This window comes from Coregonus clupeaformis, unplaced genomic scaffold (genome assembly GCF_020615455.1).
Source record: "Coregonus clupeaformis isolate EN_2021a unplaced genomic scaffold, ASM2061545v1 scaf4137, whole genome shotgun sequence".
Classification (NCBI taxonomy): Eukaryota; Metazoa; Chordata; class Actinopteri; order Salmoniformes; family Salmonidae; genus Coregonus; species Coregonus clupeaformis.
The window spans coordinates 15,278-30,829 of record NW_025537591.1 but is presented as its reverse complement, the minus strand read 5'-3'; the positions used below and the strand labels follow the sequence as shown (position 1 = coordinate 30,829).

At 44.1% G+C, this 15,552-nt stretch overlaps 2 long non-coding RNA genes across 2 annotated transcripts; both read left to right on the top strand.

Annotated features, from left to right (window-relative positions):
• Window positions 1-1,571: 1,571 nt before the first annotated feature.
• Window positions 1,572-2,974, top strand: LOC123490551. Its single transcript, XR_006660992.1, has 2 exons — window positions 1,572-1,679; window positions 2,664-2,974. It is a non-coding gene; the product is annotated as an uncharacterized LOC123490551 (long non-coding RNA).
• Window positions 2,975-8,993: 6,019 nt separating this feature from the next.
• On the top strand, window positions 8,994-15,084 carry LOC121565132. The gene is made up of 2 exons (XR_006660991.1): window positions 8,994-9,064; window positions 14,934-15,084. It is a non-coding gene; the product is annotated as an uncharacterized LOC121565132 (long non-coding RNA).
• Window positions 15,085-15,552: the final 468 nt, after the last annotated feature.

Here is a 15,552-nt window from a genome sequence, read left to right as displayed (position 1 = left end):
ATATGCAACGATGGCGCACGACAATCAACAGGCAACCATCAGGAGGTTACGAATGACTGTCACAGGGACAAACCAATAAGAGTTTATAATTAATTGGAATAGGCGGGTCTTGAGGTAACGGTGGCCAATTGAAAACTGATCAAATGGAATCTGGTGCCCCAGGGGAACATTAATATTTTAATATATAAATGTATATATATATAAAAACACTTTATTTTGTGGTACTTTTACCGCTTTTTCTCCCCCAATTTCGTGATATCCAACTGGTAGTTCCAGTCCTGTCCCATCGCTGCTATTCCAGGTGTAGTCCAGCAGTTAGTGATGGTGACGCACGGAACAGTTCGCACTGGACAGGTGCACTAGAGATTGTATGTTTGTTTGTACTGTTATGGCTGTTATGTTATTATTTTGTGTACTCACTACACACCCACATATGTATTTGTGTGGGAAATGTTTGTACGTTGTGGTTGCTGTTTTGTATTTCATTGAACGTTAGGTCCATACAAAGAGAAATCACAGAACATAGGCTACCAGATAACCTTAGGCAAAAATAGACGACATAAAAGTAAAGTGAAAATAGTTCATAATGTCTTTATCAATTATGAGTAGCTAAACAATATCGACTTTTGGACACATGCGCAGGAGAACCCCTAGCTGTCAATCAAGCAGGCGCGGATAACCATTATGATGCTCAAGTGTTTCAAATGACGCAACAATACAGCTCCAGGCCAGGTAAAGTTTCTTCCTGTCAAAGATATTACTCAGTTCCACACTAAAACTGCGATTTGACAAGAGTTATTTGAGGTGAGTCAAATATTTAGCAAAGTTTACAATACATTAACCATCCGCTAGCCTACTTCACTTAGTTGACAACTCAACCAAATGTAAATCAAAACTAGATGTTAAACCGACATCTGTGCCCAATGGGATATCACAGTTCAATGTCAAACAGATTGATGCAACAATACTCTTTACATTGGATTGAAAAAGGTTCATATTATTACTGATTGAATGGCAATCTCAGTCTTTTAAGAGGCCATCTGGTGGAATGGAGAAGGACGAGATGATTGAAAAATTACAGTGTGAGACAGACAATCTCAGAGCCCTTTTAAAGGATGAAAGGAGCAGAAGAAGAGTAGAAAGGGGTGTAATGAAAGAGTGGAAGGCTGAGATCCTGAGACTGAGGGAGGCAGAGAGACTGAGGGAGGCAGAGAGACTGAGGGAGGCAGAGATACAGAGGGAGGCAGAGAGACAGAGACAGAGGGAGGCAGAGAGACAGAGACAGAGGGAGGCAGAGAGACAGAGACAGAGGGAGGCAGAGAGACAGAGGGAGGCAGAGAGACAGAGGAGGCAGAGATACAGAGGGAGGCAGAGAGACAGAGACAGAGGGAGGCAGAGATACAGAGACCAGGGAAGCAGAGAGACAGAGGGAGGCAGAGAGACAGAGGGAGGCAGAGAGACAGAGACAGAGGGAGGCAGAGAGACAGAGACAGAGGGAGGCAGAGAGACAGAGACAGAGGGAGGCAGAGAGACAGAGGGAGGCAGAGAGACAGAGGGAGGCAGAGAGACAGGGGGAGGCAGAGAGACAGAGGGAGGCAGAGAGCCAGAGACAAATGGAGGAGATCAACAGACTCAAACAACTGGTGGATCTGCTGATAACGCAACTACAACTGGCCCAGGTAAGATATTACATTGTTATTATTAAAAGGCAGTGTATATTTACCCGGCTGAAAATGAATGGCGGTGGATAGCGGTATGCTAACCCAATGTTAACTTTTATGCCTTTCTCTCACCTTAACCCTTACCTTACCTTAACCTCACTGAAACTATACCTAACCTTAACCCAACCCTAGGTCCTGAACCTAACCATTACCCTAACCTTAAACCAACCTTAGGTCCTGAACCTAACCATTACCCTAACCTTAACCTTAACCCAATCCTAGGTCCTGAACCTAACCATTACCCTAACCTTAACCTTAACCCAACCCTAGGTCCTGAACCTAACCATTACCCTAACCCTAACCTTAACCTTAACCCAACCCTAGGTCCTGAACCTAACCATTACCCTAACTTTAACCCAACCCTAGGTCCTGAACCTAACCATTACCCTAACCTTAACCTTAACCCAACCCTAGGTCCTGAACCTACCCTAACCTTCATTTATCTCAACCCCTATGCCTTTCTTCTGCCTGTCGAATATCCACTTCCTTATTAATATCATTACTGTTGTTGTTGTTGTTGTTGATGATAACTGTATGTGTGCAGGTTGTAAATAATTACATCAGTGAAACATCATTTGTAGGAGTAATTTCTACAAGCATAAACATCAAAGGCAACATTGTTGTAACATCACACAAATTGTAACGGGTATTTCTCAAACCCCTAACTGAATGGGAAAACTAGTTGTGTGTTTGTATTTGTACAGATGTTGGACATAATTGATTCCATAAAATGTCTCATGATTTTTTCAAACCATGTCAATACATTAATTGACAATGAATTGACCAGATTAATTGGTCAAAATGACCCTGCTATCGATGTTGTCCAGTGTTTGATTCAATTACCTAGCTCTAGGTTGTATTTCTATGTATCATTCACTGCAAATCCTTTGAAAGTATGTCTTGGTCATAAATGAGCACTAATTGAACCTTTTAAAAATGAAGCAAGAGATAGCGATATTGAGGCTATGGCAGAAAGTCATGGAGGATCAGCGACCAAGACTGGCCTGGAACAACAAACCTATTGAGACGGAAAGACAGAGTGAAAGACAGAGGGAAAGGGAGAGAAAAGCAGAATTGGAGAGACAAGAAATGAAGGAGAAAGTGAAACAGGCAGAGGAAACAATAAAAGCGTTAGAACGAGAGATTGAGAGATTGAAAGAGATTGAACAGGAAATAGCATTTGAAAGAAAAAGAGACATGCGTATTGCAGAGAATGAGGAAGTCAAACAGGTTAACAAAAAGGTAAAAGAGTTAGAGAGAGAGGTTGAGAGATTGAAAGAAGACATGACAACAAAAGAGATTCAATACAAAATAAAATTTCAAAGAGCGAAAAGAAGCGTTTAGAAGACAGAATGAAAGAGTGAAACAGGTTAACAAAAATGTACTAGTGTTAGACAGAGAGGTTGCGAGAATGAAAGAAGAGATTACATTGAAAGATGAGACTGGACCAGAGAGAAAATTTGATAGAGACAGAGAGAGAGATGGAGAGAGAGATGGAGAGAGAGAGATGGAGATGGAGGGAGAGATAGAGATGGAGAGAGAGATAGAGAGAGAGACAGCCCTCATCAATGACAACAAGACGTCTGAACTGGAGGAAATCTTCAAGGATATCAAGGAACAGATGACAGAATTAGAAAATATGGAAACAGACGAGTATACATGGAAACAGAACCAAATGGCCATGGAGGAGAAGACAGAGGGTGAGAACGACACACAGAAAGAGGTAGAAAGAACGAAAAAGAGAAAAATACCAAAACAGGGACAACAAGAAGAGGAGAAGAAGAAGGAGATGGAGGGAGGAGAAGAAGAGGAGAGACACAAACAGAAGCAAATAGAGATGGAAGAGGAAGAAAGAGAGAGGGAGAACAAGAGATGCAAGGAGATAGAAAGGAAGAGTATGGAGAAGAGACAGAAAAAAATAGAAGAAGAAGAAGAGAGACAGAGAGAGATTGAAAGAAAGAGAATGGAGAAGAGACAGAAAAAAATAGAAGAAGAAGAGAGACAGAGAGAGATTGAAAGAAAGCATGAAGAAGAAAGATATAAACAGCAAATAGAGATGGAAGAGGAAGAAAGAGAGAGGGAGAACAAAAGATGCAAGGAGATAGAAAGGAAGAGTATGGAGAAGAGACAGAAAAAAATAGAAGAAGAAGAAGAGAGACAGAGAGAGATTGAAAGAAAGAGAATGGAGAACAGACAGAAAAAAATAGAAGAAGAAGAGACACAGAGAGAGATTGAAAGAAAGCATGAAGAAGAAAGATTTAAACAGCAAATAGAGATGGAAGAGGAAGTAAGGGAGAGGGAGAACAAAAGATGCAAGGAGATAGAAAGGAAGAGTATGGAGAAGAGACAGAAAAAAATAGAAGAAGGAGAGACAGAGAGAGATTGAAAGAAAGAGAATGGAGAAGAGACAGAAAAAAATAGAAGAAGAAGAGAGACAGAGAGAGATTGAAAGAAAGCATGAAGAAGAAAGATTTAAACAGCAAATAGAGATGGAAGAGGAAGAAAGGGAGAGGGAGAACAAAAGATGCAAGGAGATAGAAAGGAAGAGTATGGAGAAGAGACAGAAAAAAATAGAAGAAGAAGAAGAGAGACAGAGAGAGATTCAAAGAAAGAGAATGGAGAACAGACAGAAAAAAATAGAAGAAGAAGAGACACAGAGAGAGATTGAAAGAAAGCATGAAGAAGAAAGATTTAAACAGCAAATAGAGATGGAAGAGGAAGAAAGGGAGAGGGAGAACAAAAGATGCAAGATAGAAAGGAAGAGTATGGAGAAGAGACAGAAAAAAATAGAAGAAGAAGAGAGACAGAGAGAGATTGAAAGAAAGAGAATGGAGAAGAGACAGAAAAAAATAGAAGAAGAAGAGAGACAGAGAGAGATTGAAAGGAAGCATGAAGAAGAAAGATTTAAACAGCAAATAGAGATGGAAGAGGAAGAAAGGGAGAGGGAGAACAAAATATGCAAGGAGATAGAAAGGAAGAGTATGGAGAAGAGACAGAAAAAAATAGAAGAAGAAGAGAGACAGAGAGAGATTGAAAGAAAGAGAATGGAGAAGAGACAGAAAAAAATAGAAGAAGAAGAGAGACAGAGAGAGATTGAAAGAAAGCATGAAGAAGAAAGATGTAAACAGCAAATAGAGATGGAAGAGGAAGAAAGAGAGAGGGAGAACAAAAGATGCAAGGAGATAGAAAGGAAGAGTATGGAGAAGAGACAGAAAAAAAATAGAAGAAGAAGAAGAGAGACAGAGAGAGATTCAAAGAAAGAGAATGGAGAACAGACAGAAAAAAATAGAAGAAGAAGAGACACAGAGAGAGATTGAAAGAAAGCATGAAGAAGAAAGATTTAAACAGCAAATAGAGATGGAAGAGGAAGAAAGGGAGAGGGAGAACAAAAGATGCAAGATAGAAAGGAAGAGTATGGAGAAGAGACAGAAAAAAATAGAAGAAGAAGAGAGACAGAGAGAGATTGAAAGAAAGAGAATGGAGAAGAGACAGAAAAAAATAGAAGAAGAAGAGAGACAGAGAGAGATTGAAAGGAAGCATGAAGAAGAAAGATTTAAACAGCAAATAGAGATGGAAGAGGAAGAAAGGGAGAGGGAGAACAAAATATGCAAGGAGATAGAAAGGAAGAGTATGGAGAAGAGACAGAAAAAAATAGAAGAAGAAGAGAGACAGAGAGAGATTGAAAGAAAGAGAATGGAGAAGAGACAGAAAAAAATAGAAGAAGAAGAGAGACAGAGAGAGATTGAAAGAAAGCATGAAGAAGAAAGATGTAAACAGCAAATAGAGATGGAAGAGGAAGAAAGAGAGAGGGAGAACAAAAGATGCAAGGAGATAGAAAGGAAGAGTATGGAGAAGAGACAGAAAAAAATAGAAGAAGAAGAAGAGAGACAGAGAGAGATTGAAAGAAAGAGAATGGAGAACAGACAGAAAAAAATAGAAGAAGAAGAGACACAGAGAGAGATTGAAAGAAAGCATGAAGAAGAAAGATTTAAACAGCAAATAGAGATGGAAGAGGAAGAAAGGGAGAGGGAGAACAAAAGATGCAAGGAGATAGAAAGGAAGAGTATGGAGAAGAGACAGAAAAAAATAGAAGAAGAAGAGAGACAGAGAGAGATTGAAAGAAAGAGAATGGAGAAGAGACAGAAAAAAATAGAAGAAGAAGAGAGACAGAGAGAGATTGAAAGGAAGCATGAAGAAGAAAGATTTAAACAGCAAATAGAGATGGAAGAGGAAGAAAGGGAGAGGGAGAACAAAAGATGCAAGGAGATAGAAAGGAAGAGTATGGAGAAGAGACAGAAAAAAATAGAAGAAGAAGAAGAGAGACAGAGAGAGATTGAAAGAAAGCATGAAGAAGAAAGATGTAAACAGCAAATAGAGATGGAAGAGGAAGAAAGGGAGAGGGAGAACAAGAGACAGAGAGAGAGAGAAGAGATAGACAGACGACAACAACAAGAGGAGAGACAGAAACAAATGGAGAAAGAGACTCAGAATCAGAGAGAGATGGAATTAAAAGATCAGCAACACAAAGAGATGGAGGAAGAAAAGATTGAGGGACAGAATGAACTGGAGAGAGAGAGGGAAGAAAAGCAGAAAGTGATTAAGGAAGCAGAGGAGGAGGAAAGAGAAAGAGAAGAAGAGAGAAGAAAGGAAGTAAGCATGAAGAAGCATGTAGTAGTTAATGTTAAAGAAAAAGCACGGGAAGTCTTCAACAGGCGTAAACAGAGGAGGTTAGAAGTGTTGAAGGGGGAACGAGAACAAATGGAAAGAGGACAACAAATCAGGAGGGAGAAGGAGGAAAGACTGCTGGAGATGGAAAGAAAACAGGAGAGGGCAAGACGACAAGAGGAGCAGGCTAAAAAACGAGAGATTGAAATTGCTAGACAGAAAGAAAGGTTCAGACTAAGAGAGGAGGAGAGTCAGAGAGAGGAGGAGAGAGAGGAGGAGAGAGAGGAGGAGAGAGAGGAGGAGAGAGAGGAGGAGAAGAACCCTGAAGAGGAGGAGGAGAACCCTGAAGAGGAGGAGGAGAACCCTGAAGAGGAGGAGGAGAACCCTGAAGAGGAGGAGGAGAACCCTGAAGAGGAGGAGGAGAACCCTGAAGAGGGGGAGGAGAACCCTGAAGAGGAGAAGAAGAATGAAGATGACAAGGAGGATCTTGTCCCAGCCGATAAAAGTATCCGAAGGAGAGCTGTGGGCTGGGTGAATAAGAGGTGGGAGAAGAGGAACCTCAGAAAGATAGAGAGAACATATCAGAGAGAGAAGGAGGAGGGCCATAAGATCATCAACGTTGGTAAGACCTGTTTTCCCTCTGCTTATGACATCATCATCATCATCTTTAGTCTCTTCTACACACACATAAGTTCCACACCGGTCATCATGTTGCATCATTGTTTCAATATAAACTACTGACCCAAAATGGACAAGCTGATCTGGTATCAACTTAAATGTAATGTACACAGGGAATGTAGAATTGAAAACCCAACTGGATCTCAATGACCCTGGTAAAAAGTAGTGCACCATAGCCTTTTGGGGGCCCTAAGCAACATTTTGTTTAGGTTTTTGAGTACATTTCCTCCAAATATACACTTTGCAATGGGAAGACAAAATATTGCAGTTTTTAAACAAGTTTGTTGCAATTCTACCATGGGGTGGAGAGAAGATTTTACAATTATAGAAAACATTTCATGCAATTTTACACATTTTGCCATGGGGTGGAGAGAAGAATTTGCAGTTTTAAAGATAATTTCCTGCAGTTCTAAACATTTTGCCATGGGGTTGAGTGAAAACTGCAGTTTGAAAGCTAATTTCCTTAAATTCTACACATTTTGCCATGGGGTTGAAAGAAAATGTTGCAGTTTTAAAGCTAATTACTGGTAGTTCTGCACATTTTGCCATGGGATGGAGATAAATGTTTTCAGTTTTGAAGCTAATTTCCTGCAATTCTACACATAGTGATAACAACCCACATCACCCGGGCCGAGAGGGAGAAGAGGAAGGAGCTCCTGAAGGATGAGGAGAAAAGGAAGAAGCTGGAGGATTATCATAAGCAGTGGAGAGCCCAGTCCCTGCTTAGAAAACAACAAACGTAAAGAGGAGAGGGAGAGGATGAAGGAACAGTCCCTAAATGAAAAGCAGGAGAAATGGCTGGAGCAGATGAATCTGGAGGCTGATGCTCTAATCAAGAAGTGCAGCACCCAGTACATCACCCACTGTCCAACCAAGAGCTTAAGCCAGCAGGAGAGGCCAAGGAGGCCACAGGCATGGGCAGAGAACCAGCAGGGGGGGGGCAGAGAGCCAGCAGGGGGGGCAGAGAGCCAGCAGGGGGCAGAGAGCCAGCAGGGGGGCCAGAGAACCAGCAGGGGGGGCCAGAGAACCAGCAGGGGTGGGCAGAGAACCAGCAGGGGGGGCAGAGAGCCAGCAGGGGGGGGCAGAGAGCCAGCAGATGGGGTCAATGAGCCTGCAGTTAAAGGCTCAAGAAGAGGCTGAGACAGCAGAGCCAAACTGCAAGAAAAAGAAAACTCCAGGCATCTGGAAGAGAATTAAGATGGGGTTAAGAATGTTTCCAAATGTATTGATGTTTTACACTGTTAATATATATGTTGCCACTTTAAAAAGTGACATTATCCAAATGTGAGTGTTTAGTGTACATGCAACACACATGTATGTAGATACTTACCTGTCTCTGTGATTTCTTACAGCATTCCTAACCTGCTGTCTGCTGAGAGCTGGAACTCGACGACGCCACAGTGCCACTGGGGTTACGCTGGTAATATACACAAGTGTCGGCCAATCATTCCTCCTCCTTTTCAATACATCAGGCCTTTTTAAGCTCCTCAAGCCAGCAAGTATCCTCTTAATCAAGGCAACAAACCGTCTAAGGTCATTAACTCTCCTCCCCAGACCAGAGATTCTCATCTTTATCCGTTGAATTCATCTCTCCTCACCACATCACCTGTCCTAGAAAATATCCCCAAATGGACATGGTTTAAACAGATGTCCTCCCCTCTGTCCAGTGGCTCCACAGACCAGAGTTTCTCATCTTTATTCAAGTTGAACGCAACTCTGATCATTTCCACCACCTCACCTGTCCTAGAAAATATCCCCAAATGGACATGGTTTGACATGGACCCCTCCTGTCCTAGACCTAGAAGATAACTCCCAATAAATGATGTCACAAGTTGAGAGGCACAGGGACAGCCATGGAGCAGCACCCCTCGGACGAAGAGCCTTGACAGGAGATGGTCCCTGAGAGCAGAGCCTAGCAACCCCACAGTTGCTAGTTCAGTTCCCACTGCTGGTCTTAGGAGGTGTTAAGGGGAGGTGCTGAGGAGGAGGTCTGGGAGAAGGTCAGCAGGTAAGCCAAGAGCCCGTTGGATCTGGAGATGGCCAGCAGGAGGGGGCCAAGGAGGCCGCAGGCATGGGCAGAGAACCAGCAGGGGGGGCCAAGGAGGCCGCAGGCATGGGCAGAGAACCAGCAGGAGGGGCCAAGGAGGCCGCAGGCATGGGCAGAGAACCAGCAGGAGGGGCCAAGGAGGCCGCAGGCATGGGCAGAGAACCAGCAGGGGGGGCCAAGGAGGCCGCAGGCATGGGCAGAGAACCAGCAGGGGGGTTCAGAGAACCAGCAGGGGGGGCAGAGAGCCAGGAGTGGGGGGCAGAGAGCCAGGAGTGGGGGGCAGAGAGCCAGCAGGGGGGGCAGAGAACCAGCAGGGGGTCAGAGAACCAGGAGGGGGGGCCAAGGAGGCCGCAGGCATGGGCAGAGAACCAGCAGGGGGGTTCAGAGAACCAGCAGGGGGGGCAGAGAGCCAGGAGTGGGGGCAGAGAGCCAGGAGTGGGGGCAGAGAACCAGCAGGGGGGCAGAGAACCAGCAGGAGGGGCCAAGGAGGCCGCAGGCATGGGCAGAGAACCAGCAGGGGGGTTCAGAGAACCAGCAGGGGGGGCAGAGAGCCAGGAGTGGGGGGCAGAGAGCCAGGAGTGGGGGGCAGAGAGCCAGGAGTGGGGGGCAGAGAGCCAGGAGTGGGGGGCAGAGAACCAGCAGGGGGGGCAGAGAGCCAGGAGTGGGGGGCAGAGAGCCAGGAGTGGGGGGCAGAGAACCAGGAGTGGGGGGGCAGAGAACCAGCAGGGGGGGAAGAGAGCCAGGAGTGGGGGGCAGAGAGCCAGGAGTGGGGGGGCAGAGAACCAGGAGTGGGGGGCAGAGAGCCAGCAGCTAGAGGCTCAAGAAGAGGCTGAGACAGCAGAGCCAGACTCCAAGAAAAAGACAAATCCAGGCATCTGGAAGAGAATTAAGATGGGGTAAAGAATGCTTCAAAATGTATTAATGTTTTACACTGTTAATATATATGTTGCCACTTTAAAAAGTGACATTATCCAAATGTGAGTGTTTAGTGTACATGCAACACACATGTATGTAGATACTTACCTGTCTCTGTGATTTCTTACAGCATTCCTAACCTGCTGTCTGCTGAGAGCTGGAACTCAACGAAGCCGCAGTGCCACTGGGGTTACGTTGGTAATAAATATAAATGTCGCCCAATAATTCCTCCTCCTCTTCAAGTCATCAGGCCTCTTTAAGCTCCTCAAGCCAGTAAGTATCCTCTTAATCAAGGCAACAAACCGTCTAAGGTCAGCAATTCCCCACCCCAGACCAGAGATTCTCATCTGTATCCAAGTTTAATTAATCTCTGCTCACCACATCACCTGTCCTAGAAAATATCCCCAAATGGACATGGTTTGACATGGACCCCTCCTGTCCTAGACCTAGAAGATAAATCCCAATAAATGATGACAAGTTGAGAGGCACAGGGACAGCGATGGAGCAGCACCCCTCGGACGAAGAGCCATTTCAGGATTAAGTGTCTTGCTCTAGGGCACAATGACAGGAGATGGTCCCTGAGAGTAGAGCCTAGCAGCCCCACGGTTGCTAGTTCAGTTCCCACTGCTGGTCTTAGGAGGTGTTAAGGGGAGGTGCTGAGGAGGAGGTCTGGGAGAAGGTCTGCAGGTAGCCTTAACCGGACCAATAGCAACTAAGTTGATGGCTCAATCCCCGGGCAGAGCTGCTCAAGTCAGGCCAGTGATGTTTGATGATGTCATTTTTGTTTGCAAAAATCCAAAATGGCGTAGCAGTGCGGTCGTGTTTTCTGTAGTGTCCTTGTGTAAATAGCCTTTTTTTGTTGTTGTCTGTTTTGTATATATTTCTCAATTTTACTTTTCATTCTTTAAATAAAATATACTTTCCTGCAACCCGCCTCACCCAATGTGGAAAGGATTCTATTATTTCTTTATAACTTTTATCAAGAACCTTGAGCTGAAACTAGTCTAGCTGCAACCTAATGGCTGTGGTAGCCAGCTAGCTAGCTACTTGCTATTAGCCACCGTTAGCGTTCCTCACCATTGTCCGTGGCCTGCACTACCCACCAGCCAGCTCTAGCTCTTGCCTGGAAAATTTGTCGGCCAGTCTGCACAGCCTGCTATCGACCCAGAGCATATTGGATTTTCTGCCGGAATCACTGGACCCTAACACCGGATCATTGCAACCAGCTAGCTGCAACCGAATGGCTGTTGTCGTTGGCTAATTACCATTGCCCCTTAGCAAGCACAAGTTAGCTTAGGTTTACGTGCACTGTACTCAACTCCTTCGATATCATTGTCTGTACATAATGCCCTGAATCTATTCTACAACGGCCGGAAATCTGGCCCTTTTATTCTCTATACCCAACGCCCTAGAAGACCAGTTTTTAAAGCCTTTAGCCGTATCCTTATGTAACAAAGTCAAAATGTACAGTTTCCATCAACTTCGCGCTCAAAGTTGAAGTCAAAGAACGCAGCAGTTCGCGGTAGAGTAGTGGGTGAAACCATTCACTTCAGGAAAAGGGGGTGATGTAAATAAAGTTCCCTTTAATTTTGTGTTACTGAATTCATAAACATATTTGCTGCCATTGTAGTAAGGTTGGTAATACGAGAGGTCTTCGGACTTACCATTTTTGTACTATTTTCTTTTGAAAGAACAACTAGTGGGTTTTGAATGCTTCTCCCCTATGTGGGAAGTTGGTCTGCCTGCTCCTCAGTCTGAGAGAAATATTCTGAGAGCAGGTTCGTGTCTCTTTCCTCTGTATATAAAAAAACGGTTTAAAACTGTATAACATAAGTGTTTTTGGAAAACTGGTTCATATATCCTAAAGTCAATAGTAAATGTGGCTATGTATATATTTATTTTGCCGTTAATGTATTGACGACCTATTTCAGCAAGTTTAACCAAGTTTTTGCTGGCTAAGCTAGCCATGTTAATGATGAGCTAACTAGCACCGTTGGTCACTGTACTTCAACGTCACACGCTAGCTATTGCCAGCAGGTGATTTGCTAGAAGGTGACTTATTGAAATTAGGTGAATGTTTATTTTCTTACTACCTTAAAATGTTTTTATAAAAGGGTTGTACTTGTGCTCTGTATTTATGGATGAATATTACTTCACATTGAGGGTATGTATCACTACTGTTGCTCCTATCTAAAAGATAACTTGTGTCCTACCTAAATATGACATTTAGCAGACGCTTTTATCCAAAGCGACTTACAGTCCTGCGTGCAGACATTTTTAGGTATGGGTGGTCCCAGGGATCGAACCCACTACCCTGGCGTTACAAGCGGCATGCTCTACCAATTGAGCTACAGAGGACCACTGTAGCTCAATAACCAGTGAACGTGTGGCTGTGACCGTCCTGTCAATGCCTGTCATCACTGTTTGATATCTTTTACTGCAGTTAAAAACCGAGTCAACCTGAAGTGTGGTTGTCCGTGTGCCTTTCTTCTGGGGGGATATGTGTAGTTGGTTACACTAATTTCCTTAAATTCTACACATTTTGCCATGGGGTTGAAAGAAAATCTTGCAGTTTTAAAGCTAATTACTGGTAGTTCTGCACATTTTGCCATGGGATGGAGATAGATGTTTTCAGTTTTGAAGCTAATTTCCTGCAATTCTACACATTTTGCCATGACTAATGCCATGTTAAGATGATATCTGAATGAGAGTGACTAACAAAATCAATGGGGGCTCACTGCAGGTCAAGGCCCCTGGGCACGTGCCCTTCGTGCCTGGTCCGTAATTCGATCATGATTACTACAAGTTAGCTGGCTAGACTAAATTACCAATCTAAAATATGTTAGCTAACATGGCTAATTGAGTGACTGACTGACATACAAGAAAAATACTGCTGATTTAACAACCAAGTTTAGAAATTGTACCTGGTGTCATTTACTATTCTAACTCTCAAGAGTTAGTTGAGACCCCGAAAGAGTTCCTAAAAAATACACACAACATTTTTTAAATAACTTGTTTTGACGGGGGGGGTTGTGGCCATGGGGCCCTACGCGATCGTATATGCCTAGGGCTGGCCCTGGCACTATATAAGGAATAGGTGCCATTAGGGACTCATGTTAAACTTAGGGTCAGGTCAATTCAGGACGGGAATTATTGCACTTTATTGACAATTACCATGCCTTACTCAATTGAAAAGAGTATAGAATCATTGAGATCCAATTGGGGGTTCTGTTCTTAATTCCTTGTGTCCATTACATATAAGTTGATACCTGATCCCCTAAGTTGAATATGAACTCTGCTTCTTCTCCCCTCCCAGTCATCCCTGGACACATAGTGAAAACAACACACATCACCCGGGCCGAGAGGGAGAGGGAGAAGATGAAGGAGCTCCTGGAGGCTGAGGAGAAAAGGAAGAAGATGGAGGATTTTAATAAGCTGTGGAGAGCGCAGTCCCTGCTTAGAAAACAACATAAACGTAAAGAGGAGAGGGAGAGGATGAAGGAACAGTCCCTAAATGAAAAGCAGGAGAAATGGCTGGAGCAGATTAATCTGGAGGCTGATGCTCAAATCAAGAAGTGCAGCACCCAGTACATCACCCGCTGTCCAACCAAGAGCTTAAGCCAAGAGCCCTTTGGATCTGGAGATGGCCAGCAGGAGAGGCCAAGGAGGCAACAGGCATTGGGCAGAGAACCAGCAGGGGGGGCAGAGAACCAGCAGGGGGCAGAGAGCCAGCAGGGGGCCAGAGAGCCAGCAGGGGGGCCAGAGAACCAGCAGGGGGGCAGAGAACCAGCAGGGGGGTCAGAGAACCAGCAGGGGGGTCAGAGAACCAGCAGGGGGGGTCAGAGAACCAGCAGGGGGTCAGAGAACCAGCAGGGGGGGCCAGAGAACCAGCAGGGGGGGTCAGAGAACCAGCAGGGGGGGCAGAGAGCCAGCAGGGGGGGCAGAGAACCAGCAGAGGTGGCAGAGAGCCAGCAGATAGAGGCTCAAGAAGAGGCTGAGACAGCACAGCCAAACTGTAAGAAAAATAAAAATCCAGGCATCTGGAAGAGAATTAAGATGGGGTAAAGAATGTTTTCAAATGTATTGATGTTTTACACTGTTAATATATATGTTGCCACTTTAAAAAGTGACATTATCCAAATGTGAGTGTTTAGTGTACATGCAACACACATGTATGTAGATACTTACCTGTCTCTGTGATTTCTTACAGCATTCCTAACCTGCTGTCTGCTGAGAGCTGGAACTCGACGACGCCACAGTGCCACTGGGGTTACGCTGGTAATATACACAAGTGTCGGCCAATCATTCCTCCTCCTTTTCAATACATCAGGCCTTTTTAAGCTCCTCAAGCCAGCAAGTATCCTCTTAATCAAGGCAACAAACTGTCTAAGGTCAGCAACTCTCCTCCCCAGACCAGAAATTATCATCTTTACGTGGTCCTCTGTAGCTCAGCTGGTAGAGCACGGCGCTTGTACGCCAAGGTAGTGGGTTCGATCCCCGGGACCACCCATACACAAAAAAATGTATGCACGCATGACTGTAAGTCGCTTTGGATAAAAGCGTCTGCTAAATGGCATATTATTATTATTAAAGTTGAACGCAACTCTGATCATTTCCACCACCTCACCTGTCCTAGAAAATATCCCCAAATGGACATGGTTTGACATGGACCCCTCCTGTCCTAGACCTAGAAGATAACTCCCAATAAATGATGACACAAGTTGAGAGGCACAGGGACAGCGATGGAGCAGCACCCCTCGGACGAAGAGCCATTTCAGGATTAAGTGTCTTGACAGGAGATGGTCCCTGAGAGCAGAGCCTAGCAACCCCACAGTTGCTAGTTCAGTTCCCACTGCTGGTCTTAGGAGGTGTTAAGGGGAGGTGCTGAGGAGGAGGTCTGGGAGAAGGTCTGCAGGTAGCCTGAACCGGACCGGTAGCAACTAAATTGCTGGCTCAATCCCCGGGCAGAGCTGCTCAAGTCAGGCCAGTGATGTTTGATGATGTTATTTTTGTTTGCAAAGTTTTAAGCTTGAATAAAATAATGAATTAAAAAAGCAATATTGTTGTTACGGTGTCGATTGTTTTGTTATGTATTAGAATTGAAACATCCAGTAGTCATGGTAGATGTTAGACTTTCAATGAGACACCTAACATTCCATCAGTTTGCTACAATGTGTGACATGTTATATTAGAGAGTCATCTATACACATCTATTTTAGACCATAGGAGAAATATCAGATTGAAATAGCTTCAACTGAGTGCCTTTTGGGGAGTTTAACTTTTATTTCACCTCATTTTAACATTCTGCCATAAAGAGCACATGTTCAACTTAATAAAAAACATGTTTTTCCCCATCTGGAGTAAAAAATACATACTATAGTAATTGCCTATTAAGTGCCAAATAAAGTAACAGGGTTGACTGTAACAGGGTTGACTATTTCATTTTGAATCGACCAGAAATCCCTGTGTGACAGGGGGAATGGAATGCAAGTTTGCCAAACAAATGTAAATTGTTGAAATCATTCT